Genomic DNA, 14,629 nt, shown 5'->3' with positions numbered 1-14,629 from the left:
CGATTTTAAGAGAGGACAAGACTCATGTAAAAGGTGGCATATTTGAGTGAAGAACTGAAGGAATAATGAGGGCAAATCAAGTGAATGTTTGGGCAGGGCATTCCAGGTGAGAAGAAGCCAGGGTCGAAGGCCAGATGGTGAGTGACTCAGAAACTCTGGAAGTTTTCCTTAGAGGAGTGACATGATCTGATGGATATTCTAACAGGTTCAATCGGCCTGGGAGTGAGACCAACTAGAAGGCTAATGAGATAATCCCACAGGAGGCTAGAGTGCCTTGACCCAGAGTGGTAGTAGAGAGGCAGCGGTGACAAGTGTTAGGATTCTGAATGTATTTTGAAGATGAAGCCAAAAGGATTTCCTGACAGATTTGAATGTCAGCCATGGGATTCCCTGTCCCTTCCCCCGAGGGACAATAAGGTGTGACTCTTAGTAATCTCAGTGTATCTCAAATATCTCCTGGCTCTGCATCCTTTTGACAGAGGAGTGACTGAGAAAAGAAAATTGTGATTTTCCTGTCTTCTGTGCTTGAATCAGGAAAGTGCTCAGCATCAGAGATTCAGGAACTTCAGGAAGTGCTCTTCCTCCTTAGATGTCCTGTGGATTTGCACCTTCTAACAGGGTGTATTAGTTTCTCTTTTGCAAAGATTTCACCTCCGCCTAGTATTAGGAAGAAAAAAGTTACACACTCCTATGGAGATTACCATAGGGTGTCTGCTACTTGAAAAAATTAGTGTATTGACAAAATATATGGGCATCCAAAGAGTAAACGTGCAGATGCAGAGAGAATATTTCCATGAATGTTGTGGCAACAGTTCATCCTGGTTACTAGACAACATTGCGTAACTAGTTCAGAGTTATTCCAGTTCCTAACTGCTTATGTAAGCAGAGATTTGGAAAGACTTACTTGAAAGAACACGGAGTATGCAAAACTAAATGTCTCAAAATGAAAATTCATGATCTTGAAAGTGTAATTAATATATCATTTATTTTCCCCAGATCCCCACGTGCTTTTGTAGGAAAATGGATAAAAATCATGTTGCACAACCTCCCATTCTTTCTACTTTTCTGTATGTTAACATTTCTGGATTTACTTATGAATGTCTCCTAAATTTGGGATTTGTTGTTATGTGCTTCTAGTCTGAGTCCTGGTATGGTGCTTGCAGGCTAGCACACTGTACCACAAGGTTGGTTTGAACCATAAGGTCAATGGTTCAAATCCACCAGTCTCTCCTTGGAAACCCTATGAGTCAGAACTGACTTGATGGCACTTAACAACAAGAAGTCGGTTCCTAGGAGTACTGGTATGGTACTACAGGATAAACATTAGACCAAAAGATCAGTTTGAACTGCCAGGTCGAGGTCAGTGGCTCAAACCCACCAGCCATTTGTCAGAAAACTCTATACAGGGTCGCTATGAGTCGCAACTGACTTGAGGGAACTTAACAACAATGAAGACCATTCTGAGTGTTTCTGACAAGCGACTCATGGGTTGAACTGCCAACATTGTGGTTAGCATTCTAATGTTTATCCTACAACACCACACCGGGACTCAAAATTTTGAGGTAGGTGGTATTCTTTTTTACCTTTTTAACTTTACAACATTTTATGAAGTGACATTCGGTTTATAATTTTAATGCATGTGATTTTTGAAACTAAATGTGTTTATGACGTTATGGCCCCTTACAAGCTATAGAAAGCACATTTTTGTGGTATTTTTAGGAATTAGTTCAGTGGCCCTGCATTATCTTCGTGCTTTCCCTATTGAGAGGATTTGAAAGGAAATGAACATAGCCATTTGTAGAATCCAAGTCTCTGGACTCAGTAGCTGGTGCCTAACAAAATGTGTGCTCCTTTTTGAAAAAGACTTTTAGTCTTAATTTCAAATGATAGTAAATGTGTCAAATGTGATACAGTAATTTTTTATCCAGCAACTTGAAGAATTAAATGTATAGCCCTTAGAGGGTTAAAAGGAGTAAAATTGGAATTCTCCTTATAAGGTATGAGAAATAATTTTAAAGTATTTCCCTTTGTAATTTTAATTAGTGAAGCAATTAAATTATCAAAGGCATTTCTAAAAGGATAAATGTGATAATAGGAATAAATGAAGAAAAATATGTTTTAATAGATCTCTTACTGTTTAAAGATGAAAAAACACAAGATTTTTTTTCACCAGATACTAGTTATTTTAGAGATGGAGAAAATATTAGAGATGGAAAAGAGATTATTTCCAGATAAAGTGAATGCTTGCTTTTGAAGTACATCATGACCCATATGTTACAAAAACTTCTAACAGCTGTGAATGTCATGGCTGACCTTTTAAAAAATGTGTTTCCGGGATTGTTTTTTAAAAAACAAAACTAAACTCAAAGTCTTTAGTCTACAAAGGCATCATGACATTGTTTTCAAAGGTGGTGGTTGTTGTTATGTGCCGTGGATGCGGTTCCGACTTATAGATGGAGATCTGAAAATCTGCAAAATTTATTAGGTTAGTACCACTATAAAAAGAAATCATAAATGTGGGTAAAGGAGTGTTTTTTGTTACTCTGAATGAAGTGTATTTTAAAAGAAACCTCACAATAATCACTGAGTCCCAAGTATTTAGGTATATTACAAATTTAGTCATTCGAGTAGCATTCCCCTTAAGTTTTAAGGTTACAGGGAAAGAAAAAGATGCACTGAATTTCAGCTTTCTTTTATCAAAAAATTATATACTAATTTAAAATTTTTTTAATTGTTCTGCTTAAATAAGTTTAATTTGACCTGCAAGGTTGGTGATTCAAACCCATCAGCTGCTCCTTGGAAACCCTATACCGGGTCTCTGTGAGTCTGAACCAACTTGACGGCACTTAACAACAACTTAAATACTAAGTAATAAGGTGCGCTGGTGTGGAACTGTCGGATAACTGGACTGCTAACCAGAAGGAGACTGTTCAAACCCACCAGCCGCTCTTTGGAAACCTTATACAGGGTTGCTGTGAGTTGGAACTGACTTGAAGGTACTTAACAACAACAACTTAAATAATACTTTATGCAGTGAAACTGGATAAAAGTCCTTTAGTACTTCCAGTTTTCTATTTAAAAATTTCAATGAAACTTCCTGAGACTATTGCATTTCTAAATGGTGACCTCCTGACTGCTGCAGTAAGACAGATGTCTCCGGCCTGGGAACCTAAGCCGCAGCATCCACAGTTCCCAGAGCTGAGACTGAGGCATGCAGAAAATCTCAGCCCACACAGCCAGTAACAACTGGTTCCTTCCTCTTCCTGTGGAAGAGCAACATCCTCTGAGATGAGAAGAAATGCACCCTGAGGAATGCAAGGATGACAGTGAACTTTCACACAGGAAATCACTCCTGTGGTACTCTGAGAAGGTCTTGTTCTCTGGTCTGTCAACCCCTAATAAGCCTCTGAACGCTGACCTGTAGCATCAGAGGCCATTTGTGGGTCTGTCAGAGTTTCATGGGAAATCATGAACTTAGCTTTCAGTGGTTCTGTACACCTCTATCAGTTTGACGTCAGTTATTTAGTGCTACATGTTACGGTAGTTGGCTTTGCTTCTTGCTTTGGTCAGTTACCAGTTAATATTTGATGCAAGTGTCAGCAAGTCAGCTGAACTAAATTTTTTAGTCAGTTTTTGTACTTTTTGAGATAAAGCTATGTAAAATATTTCAGGGAGTTTAAAAACCTAAGTCTGAATCACTTGACAATGAAGACTCCATGCTGGTCCCTGGCTTTCTGTTTTTTTTTTTTTTGCATTTGCTTTCTGAGACAGTCAAGCGTCAGTAAAATAACACACTGTGGCACAGCCATGCGTCTACAAGGATAAATAAAAGCATGTTGCTTAAAAGTAGTCACCCAAACCCTGACTTTCACAATTAAAGAATGGTCTAGTACGATTGGGTCTCTTATTTTTGCCCCTAATTCTTATATATATATATATATATATATATTTTTTTTTTTTTTTTAATTTCTTAAAAAATCATGCGATTTTTGGTAAGCTTCAATATTATGGTAACAAAGTTCTTTTACTTTTTATGTATTTGGATTATTTTACCAGAGCACATGAGAGTTATTTATTGTTTGTTTTAAGTTGAAGGGGAGATGGAGAAAGAATGCCAGGCATTTCCTCTTCCTTTTCAGAATGTCTTTTTAATGAGCATTCCTCTTCCTCTTATGAACAAACCACCCCAGCTCAGTAAGGGTCCTGCAAGTGTCTAGTTTCTAATAAGGCCAACCTCTTTCCTTTGTTCTTCCAGCCCTAGGGAAGTAGTTGCTTCATGCAGTTACTATTGGATGTTACCTCAGTTCTCTCTTTTTAGCCTTTCCATACTTCCAGCCCTGTTTTAAGCAGTTCCCTGTGTTAAATTCTTTCTGTTAAAATAACTGTTTTGATTTCTGTTTTTCTGACTGGACTCTGAATGATATATAGCAATTCATTCTGAAGAAATAATAAAATGACCATATGAAGATTTCTATTCAAGGATGTTTATTCCAACAGTATTTTCAATAACAAAATTAAAAAACAAAACAAACCAGATGTCCTTTAAGAAGTATTGATTAAATACTCTAACCTTACAGTCAATGGTTCAAACTCCCCAGCCGCTCCTTGGAAACCCTATGCAGAGTCACTCTGAGTTGGGACCAGCTGACGGGCACTTAACAACAACAACATGAATGGAGAATTGTGCTGCCATTGCATGTGTAATGATCTTAGATCAATGGAACAGTTGCTGTAAATGGCATTATTAGGATACTAAGCAAATGTTGAATATAGACATTATTAGATAATAATTTCTAATGTTGAATTTACTGATTTTGATACTTGTACTGTGGTTATGTCCTGGTGTGGCACTGTGAGTTAAAGCTCTCGACTGCAAAATCGACTTGAACCACAAGATCACCAGCCATTCCTCAGACACCCTATTACTGGATTGCTGTGGGTCAGAACTGACGCAACAGCACCTAACAACAACAGCTCTGGTATTGTGGAGTCCTGGTGTGATGCTGCAGGATAATGCACTGGAATGCATGGTCAATTTGAGCCACGAGATTGACAGTTCAAACCCACCAGCCACTCCTTGGAAACCCTATACAGCATCACTATGAGTCAGAATGGACTTGATGGCACTTACCAACAACAACTATAGTTATGTAATGATCTTGCTCTTAGGAACAATTCACTGAAGAAATTGAGGCAAATGGACCTGGCATTTGCAACCTTTGTTAAAGTGGGCAGAAATATTAAGTTGCCATAGACAAATAAAGAGGTGGGAAGTGTTTTGTTGTTGCTGTTGGATGCCGTCAAGCCGACTCTGATTCATAGTGACTCTGTGCATTACCGAACAAAGCGCTGCTCAGGCTGCTGCATCCTCACAGTGTTTACGTTGGAGCTCACTGTTGCAGCCATCCATCTCTTTGGGGACCTTCCTATTTTTTGCTAACCCTCTACTTTACCATGTGTGATGTACTTTTCCAGGGATTGATCCCTCCTGATAACATGTCCAGGTACGTGAGACAAAGTCTCATCATCCTCACTTCTATAGGGCTTTCTGGGTATATTTCTTCCAAGGCAGATTTGTTTGTTCTTCTGGTCACCCATCATGCTTTCAGTATTCTTCACCAGGGAATGATTTGTTATTTTTATTAGATGCCTTTGAGTTGGTTCTGACTCATAGTGCCTTTATGCACAACAAATGAAACCATGCCCGGTCCTGTGCCATCCTTACAATCATGGTTAAGTTTGAGCCCATTCCTGCTGCCACTGTGTAGATCCATCTCATTAGGGGGTCTTCCTCTTTTGTCCTGACCCTCAACTTTACCAAGCATGATATCCTTCTCTAGGGACTGGTCCCTTCTGATAATATGTCAAAAGTATAAGAGATGAAGTCTCACCATCCTGTTTCCAAGGAGAAAATGTTAGTTAATAGTTAGTGAATCTAGGTGAAGGGTGTGTGAGAGTTCTTTTTATTTTCTATAAGTTTGAAATAATTTCAAAATAAAAATCGAAAAACAAAAATGTGTATATCTGTTTGAGTCAGGACCAACTCAAGGGCACTTCACAACAACAACAACATACATGGATGGAGTATTGTGTTACCATTGCATGTGTAATGATCTTAGGGAGCCCTGGTTGGTGTAGTGAGTTAAGTGTTGGAATACTAACTACAGGATCAATGTTCAAACCCACCAGCTGCTCTGCAGGAGAAAGATGAGGCTATCAGCTCTTGTAAAGATTTGGAAACGTTAAGGAGCAGCTCTCCTCTGTCCTGTTGGGCCTCTGTGAGTTGGAATCAACTATGGCAGTGGGATAGGTTTTTTGGTTTTATGTCTTGTTAATGTTTATGACATAGGAAAGTGTTTTGTATATCAAGTGAAAAAAGCATACAACAAAGTATATGATCCCAACTATGTAAAGAAAAAAAATGTGTTTATCTGTTAACAGAATTCTTTCTCAATATCTTGCAAATAGCATATACAAGGGTATTGTAATTTGCCCAAGATCTTCCAGCCAGTAAGTAAAAAAGCTGGGTTTTGAATCCTGTCTGGGGCTTTGGAGTACTTGCTTTCCAACCACTGTTGGGTATTATGGATGTGTATGTTTTTAAGGTAGTAGCTTTTCTTTATAGAAAGACTGAATGCATAGTGGGGGCAAAAAGTAGATAGTACACACATGCACACCCTTACATGAAATAGAAAAAAAAAAAAAAAAATTACAAGCAGACAACCATTCATAAGTAGAATCTTGGAGGTAGGACGTTGTCCTGCATTCTCGGAAGCTTGGAGGACAGATTTCACAGCACTGGACCCAAACCTTTGAGGAGAGCCACTGCCCATCTGATTGTAGCATCTCCAAGAGGGCTGAGAGTTGTTGCTGGAACAGAGCTGACAGGCACCCAAGCAAACATAGGTGTCAATTAACTTTCATTTCCTCTCGCTTTCTGGTCTCCTTGTAGTGCTGCTCATTGGCAGAGCCTCACAAGAAAAGAAAATTGTAATTTGCAGAGCCCCTGTCTCGGCATCACAAAGCTACTTTAGAAAGATGTGTTCAGAAGTGAGAGACATATTGGAGGAATTACTGGATTCAAGGATAAGAACTTTCAAACAAACTTAAGGCAATTTTCATTCCAGAAGTTTTATACAGATTTGGATTCCCACTAGTAACATATGAGGGTTCTTGTTTTCTGTACTTTACATGTACGATTATATTTATTTCATCTTAAAAAGCCATTTTTAGTTTAATAGGCAAAAAATGGTTCCAAGTTAATTTGCATTTTTAGTGATTTTTGAACTTCAGCTTATTTTCACGATTGCTTATTTGTATTTCTGAGACTTACCTATTCAGTAAGCTTTGTCCATTTTCTTATTGTTTCATTCATTACATGATCTTATCTATGAGGTACCGCTACCACTACTAAGCATTTTACCTCCTTTTAATAAGCATGCTGGAGCCTTAGTAGTGCAGTGGTTAAAGCACTCAGCAGCAGACCAAAAGGTTGGCTGTTTGAACCTGGTAGCTACTCGAAGGGAGAAAGATTGAGTTTTATGTAATTCCATCCTGTAGTGTCTCTGTGAGTCTGAATCAACTTGATGACAGTAGTTTTTTTGGGTTTAATAAATATATACATGGGTTTTGTTTTGTTTTGTTTTTTTCCGCAAATTATCCTTAAAGAGGTTAGGTATATCCTTTCCAAGGTCACACAGCTAGGAAGTGATGGAAGCAAGCTAGCAACGGGATTCGATTAACTTCAAAGTCCAAACGTGGAACCTCTTCATTTACTGCCTTCCCAATTGTTTAGTCACCTAGACCACATGCCCTGTCACTCCCAATCCTGGGTTTAGCTTCCTTGTCCATATGACTTTACTTTAGTAAATGTTTTTTCATAGACCTATAGTAGCCAAAGTTTGATTAATATCTCTGGGGGGAAATGAAAAAAAGCAAGACAAGTGAGTTTAGAGACCCTTTAGTTTGGTAGCAAGTGCTGAAATAGGCCGTAGAGTCAGAGCTTGTAATTGACCATGGAGACTATTCTGAGATTCTATACATTGCCTGTTTCTGTTTTATGAATGGATGAAAAGAGCAGTTTCTGTTAGATTGGGTTACAGTTTGAGTTTTTATAAAGTGACTCTTATATTACAATGACTTTTATTTCTGATACAGCTATATTTTCTTGGTTAATGCTTTAGTTTATTGGTTAGGTAATCTGTGGACAAGACTCAAAAGTGCCCATTTGGTTTTTCTTTGAGGCATTTATACATCTGTGTTGCTGTTTATCTCTGTGGGCTGTCCTCTTTCTCTGGCCATTGTTTATTTTTGTTGTGTTTTGAAGCGGGGAGCTGATTATTTCATAGACTTGTTTTACAATGCTATACCTTGGCCCTATTGTTATTGTTGTTAAGTGCCTTCAAGTCGGTTCCAACTCACAGCGACCCTGTAGAGGATTTCCAAGGAACGGCTGGTGAGCTTGAACTGCCAACCTTGCAGTTGAAACCAACCTTGCAATCCAGCACATTAACCCTCAGCACCACACCAGGATTCCTGTCCCTATAAGTGTTGTTGTTAAGTGTCTTCGAGTCATTTCCAATGAATAGAGACCCTTTATAGGGTTTCCAAGGAGTGGATGGTGAGTTTGAACTGCTGACCTTGTGGTTCAAACTGACCTTGCGGTCCAGTGCATTATCCCACAGTGCCACACCAGGACTCCGTCCCTAGGTGGCACCTTCAAATAAATTTTGTAAGTTAGTTCTGTTTAAAACTTCAGGTTCAGTACATTTAATTTGTGCCGTGCTTTGTCTGTTTGGTAAGATTGACATTATATAAAATGATTTTTATTTTAAATGACATCTACCATCAGGCAGGCTAGCATACTGAGTAAATGTTATTCTAAATTTAGAAGTGTGCATATTGGGGATTTACTTATTTTAAATAGAGCTGGAAATATACCATCACATAAAGTGAAGACCGTCTTGTGCTTTGGAATGAGTTGAAAAAGTGAAAAATTTGACTAAAAAAATTTACTCTCCTAAATTTGTACTTCTAGAAACTTCTGTAGTTTTAGACAGTCCAGTATACAGCAAAATTACTGGGAGGAAATCAAAATGCTAACACCATTAAAAAAATTATTTTGTTCATCTCTTTAGAAATCATTTATGTAAGTGTTCTGTGAGTTGTACATGCTATAAACATGGCTGATTTACAATTTGGGTGCTAATGTGTCAGAGGGTTCTTATCTCCTTCCACTGTCCCCACCCTTTGTCTGATATTCAATTAAATGATATGGGAGATGTCAAGCAAATGACATTACTGAAGAAAATATGTCACTGTTTTTTCAATTGAGTATATTGATACAGTTACTAACTAGCTAACATTGAGGGGGGAAGTAAAATTTCAAAATAAACTCCCTCTCCCTCTAAGTGCATTTAAAACTTTTTTTAAGAGAATAGTTTTCTGAGCTATTAATAATATTTAATAAAGTTTCCATTTTGTTTATGTCTGCTGCTTAGTACTCGACTTTTTTGTGTGTTTGTTAGTGAAATGTAATGACAGTTACGAATGAGGTGTATATCCCAGACTCTGAATGTATTTGTGGATGTGTTTTGTTTTTACTTTTCACTTGGGCATTCTTTGCAGGCACTTCTCTGGGCAGCAGTGGTGTTGCTTCTGCCTGTAGTGTACTTACTCTGTTGAAGCTCTGCTGTGGTAGCTCCCTACTTCAGTTTATCTGCAGTGATCTAGTGTAAACAGCCTTTAACTTACATATTTTTCCTTCTTCTTTTTAGTCAAAATTGTCTTCCCAAATAGAAGAAAAACTAGATTTTGTGGGAATTTAGCTAATAATTTTTGAATGGAAAAAACATCATGATGTCTTAAAAGTTTGTGTCTATTCTCCTACCTTCTTCCTCTCCCCTGACTGCTCACTCAGGGGTGAGTCATTTGGATCTGACCACAATTAGTAACCAGGATTTGCTTGTTTTCCTCTGTTTCTTTTACAAGAGAGCTTCAAAATGTTCATGGAAAAATTCCATTATCATTTCCTCCACTTTTCCATGAATTTTTGAAACCCTCTCATATACCTGGTACAAAACAAAGGTAAAGTATTGGCAGACTGTACATGGAGACTTTGCTAGAGTGGAGAAGCCAGTACATTTGAAATTCATTATTCTTCAAGCCATAGCTCTCCAGACCCAAAATGAGTGCATCTTGCAGGGATTGAAAATCTGTCTGAGTGCTAACTCAAGATGGGCTGGATTTCTGTGGGATCTGAACTCAGGGAGGTAAGCCTTGTCATGTTAGTATTGTACAAGAAGGATAATGACTTGGCTTGAGGCAAAGGCTAACTCCATGAATAGTATCCATATATTTCATAAATAATCAATTTGCTATGTACTGTGATAGACTCCTGGCGGTGCTGTAGGATCAGCACTCGACTGCGAACCACAGTCAGCAGTTCAAACCTACCATCTGCTCCTTGGAAACCTTATACAGGGTCATTATGAGTTGGAACCGACTCAACAGCATTTAACAGCAACAATAGGCTCAGGAGACCTGGTGGCGCAGTGGATTAAGCATTGGGCTGCTAAACTATAAGATCAGTAGTTCAACCCACTTGTTGCTCCAAGGGAGAAAAGATGAGGTACTCTGATTTTGTAAAGATTTAGTCTCAGAAACCCAAAGGAGCAGTTCCACACTGTTCTATAGGGTCTCCAGGATTGGGAATTGACACAGTGGCTGTGGATTTTGCTTTGTTTTTTGGTATGGTAGGATCTTGGGGTGGGAAGAAGTGGATTTTAATAGTGAACAAAAGCTATCATAAGAACTACATGTATGAGAAGGATATGGATTGAGGACATCTGATGAAACCAAGAAGGGAGGTGAGTTGGATCAGAGATTGTGTCTCTGAAAAAGAAGTGTGGGCTGAGATCTAAACTCAAAATGTGGTCCATGGACAGTTTGTTCAGATATCCCTGGAAGCACATTCTCAAGTCCTTCCCCAAATGAGCTGAATTAGACTCTCTATTTTGATATATCCCCAAATGATTTGTGTGTCCTTCAAAGTTTGAAAAGTGCTTATCTAAAGCCTTTTTTGTTGTTGTTTTAAACCGCTTTGTTAAGAGAGAATTCACATACCATATAATTCACTCCTTTAAATATGGAATCCAGCCATAACCACAATCAATTTTAGAATATGTTTAGTACCTCAAAAAGAAACCCTGCTTGAGGTAAATAATGATGTATGCACAACTTTGGAACAACAGGGCTCTGGGATACAGGGATTGAGACATGGTTGGAATGGAGAAAAGGGGGGAAATCATTTTAAAATACTTGGCTGTCTTTTGAATGTTGGTTTCCCTGGCATACCATTATAAAATAGACACTTGAGGGGGAGAGAAAGGAATAGCCAGAAATATCACCATAGAAAGCTTGTAAGTCCATCTTCTGCCTGTAACTGATTGGAATAACTAAAATGGGGCTAGAACTTGCTTCCTGTGGAGCCTCTGCATTACATAAGACTATAGGTGGAATCCTGAACCCCATCCAGAATCTACTGAGGTGGGAAATTTCCACTTGAAATGATAAGCAGACCAGCCTGGAGCAGCTAGAAGAACAGAAGATACTTCTAGAAAGAAAGACCAACAGGAAAAATACAAAACAGTAACAGCAGTCCAACTGATTACTACAAGAAGAAGCAAGTTGCTAGTCCAGGAGACATCAAGGCAAGTGTTTGGGTCCCCTTAGGGGAAACCCCCTTCCAAGACTAAAACTCAGTGGGAATATACAAGCAGATACGTGCTCTGATTGGTGACCACATCACCGATAAAGGAAGTGAGGGAAAAACAGCAGTGAAGCTGTGAGCTAAACCCTACAGAGTTCAATAGATCCCTGTGAACCCGGGTGGAGACCTGGTTGGCCAGCAGTGTGGCAAGACCTGGGGACTCTTGGGCCCAGAGTCAGTGACATAGCCACAGAGGACTAGAGTGGAGAGTGAAGCGTCCAGCTGATAAGAAGAGAGGGCATATGCATAAGAACAGCCACACTTGCAGATAAAACCCACTTAACCTGGCTTCAAATGACAGGATGATCAGAGCTCAACCAGAAGAAGAAAGAAGAGGAAAAAAGAGTAATCTGATACAATTTGATGAACTTGACCTACACCTATGGATGCAATAGCTCAAAAGAGGGAACAAATTTTTACAGCGAGGATCATTCCCATCCCCTCCCTACACAGGGTAGACCAGGATGGGCAACTTGGACATTGGCTACACAAAGTGTGTGGGGAGGGGCTACAAAGACAAGAAGTGACTGGCTTACAAGCTTTCAAGAGGGAGCCTAGATCCAGAGTGTGTGGAGCAAGGTAGAATCTGCACCGAATAGTATTCAATATGTCTGGGCAGGACTGATGAAAGGAGATGTGGACAGCACTCATGTGGTACAATAGTGAATAATTACTATCAGGACTGACTGTGAGGGTTGGAAATGTAAAGGTAGATGTTTTGTAGCAAAAGGAGGGGAGTGGTTGACTTTGCAGTCCAGGAGTGGACGGCCCTGGGACCATCAAGGGAGAAGAGCAGAAAGCAGGACCCTAACCAGAGAAACAGTGATGCCAGAGAGGGAAGCAGAGACGATAATGTGGAGAGATGGAGCAGCTAGGAACTCTAGACCCAGAGAGGGAGAGGAACTGTGTGCTGATGACCAGGAACAGGCTTGTGTGATGTACCATTTGGTTAGTTGATGATGCATGGAGGGGATTGTAACCAAGGCAATGTAACGATATATAATAGGATGAATGTAAAGCTAATGTTCTCCCATATAAACTATCACATAACCCACACTAAAACATTTTTTAAAAAAGAAACTCTGCTTATCCTTTAGCTATCTGTCCCTGCCAATTCCTTCACTGTTACTGTTCTCCTCTTTCTCCCCCAGCCCTCCAGCCCTAGGCAACTACTCATCTACTCTGTAGATTGTCTGTCATGGATATTTCATGTAAATGGGATCATACAATATGTGTTTTTTTGTGTTTCACTTCTTTCACTTAGCATTCAATGGATGGATTAAGAAAACATTTAATGAAATTAGCAGAGATTATTGGTAACCGTATGGAGAATTTTCTTGATGGACTAATGCAGGTGCAAGCCAATATAAAGTGAGTTGAACAGAGTGAAGAGGGAGGTGAACAAAGGAGACACTGAGTATAAATGATTTTTCCTTGTGTTCTGTATGTTTATTGAGTACCTGTTATTTACCCAGCAATGGGAATATACAGCTGAAAGACTCAGAAGTTCAATGATGGGGATATATGCTTAAGTTGCTATGGGAGTACATTAGTGGAGAGGTTAAATAAGGAGTGTTGTGTGTGTGTGAGCACACACAACCTGAAGAACTAGAGTGGGGGCAGAAGGTTAGAGAGAGAATGGTGGATTCAAGGAACTATGTACATTTCAGGTTGACAGCACCATGGGGTGGGAGGGTTTGAGACAGGAGAGAAAAGATGACCTGAATTTTTATAATAGATATTGGATTTTTGGCTACTAAGATGGTATACATTTTGATCAGCTGCCTAAAAATGGAAACTTTTTTTTGTTTTAAAAACTATATTTGAAAATGTCTTAATTTTTTGTTTGGGGTTTGTTCAAAAGTGATTTTCATTTTAAATGTACATTCAGCATATACTTTGTTCTTTTATTACTTGGTTAATATTTTAGTTACTGGACTGCTAACTGCAAAGCTCCTCAGGAATCCTACTCAGGGTTGCTTTGAGTCAGAACCAACTTGACAGCACTTAACAACAACGTGGCACGTTTATATATTGAGCTCCCACGTGCCCTGAAATAGGTCATTATTAAGAAACCAGACACACAGATAGGTGATGTGGAAAAAAAGAGGTGTGGAATATAAGGGATTGAGAAATACTTTATTTCAACAAACTTTTGTTAGTTATATGTACCTTACACAAGAGGTACTTGGCATGTTGCCCACTGTATGAAAGAAAGTAAGCTATGCCTTCTTCCTTCTAGAAAGGTTCAATTTAGAAGTTAATGGGTTCAGAGGAAGACACAATATGAGAAAGTTCTTTACTTACAGTCTCACAACCTTATAATGTAGTCCTGTAGTATTGTTCCCATTTTACAGATGAGGAAACTAAGGCTTCAAGGGGCTAATTCATTGGACCAAGGTTATACAGTCAGTACACCCAAGAGATCTATATGACTTGATGTCCATTCACATAGGCACTATATTATATGGTATCACGGATAATATATCAAAAAAGACAGAAATGCAAGGGGACATTTTATAATTGCCTTAATATGAGAAAATGGATTATTATGATAATTTGGAGGGGAGAGAAATTACATCTGTTGGGGAAGATGAGGAAAGATTTCATTACTTTAGAAATGCAACTAATATACACTGTGTGTGCAAAGTACATATGGAAAGTGTTCACTCCGTTTTTTTTGAATGATTTGATGAATAATAAATAGAAGGGTGGTTTTCAGTACCTAGCTGTGAATGTACATTGCTGTTATTCTATAATCACATAGTTCTTATTTACTGCACTAGTAGAATGGTAACATTGTGCTGGATACTAAGTTGAACAATAAAGTAAATACAATATTTGCCCTTCAAAAAGATG

The 14,629-nt window shown here is 38.8% G+C and overlaps 1 protein-coding gene across 1 annotated transcript in view; it reads left to right on the top strand.

The window, feature by feature from the left end:
• POC1B (POC1 centriolar protein B) overlaps positions 1 to 14,629 on the top strand; it is a 149,219-nt gene that overhangs the window by 111,225 nt on the left and 23,365 nt on the right. The window lies entirely within an intron of this gene.

This window comes from Chrysochloris asiatica, unplaced genomic scaffold (genome assembly GCF_000296735.1).
Source record: "Chrysochloris asiatica unplaced genomic scaffold, ChrAsi1.0 scaffold00149, whole genome shotgun sequence".
Lineage (NCBI taxonomy): Eukaryota > Metazoa > Chordata > Mammalia > Afrosoricida > Chrysochloridae > Chrysochloris > Chrysochloris asiatica.
Note: the sequence above shows the minus strand (reverse complement) of the source record. Positions and strands in the feature narration are given on the sequence as shown.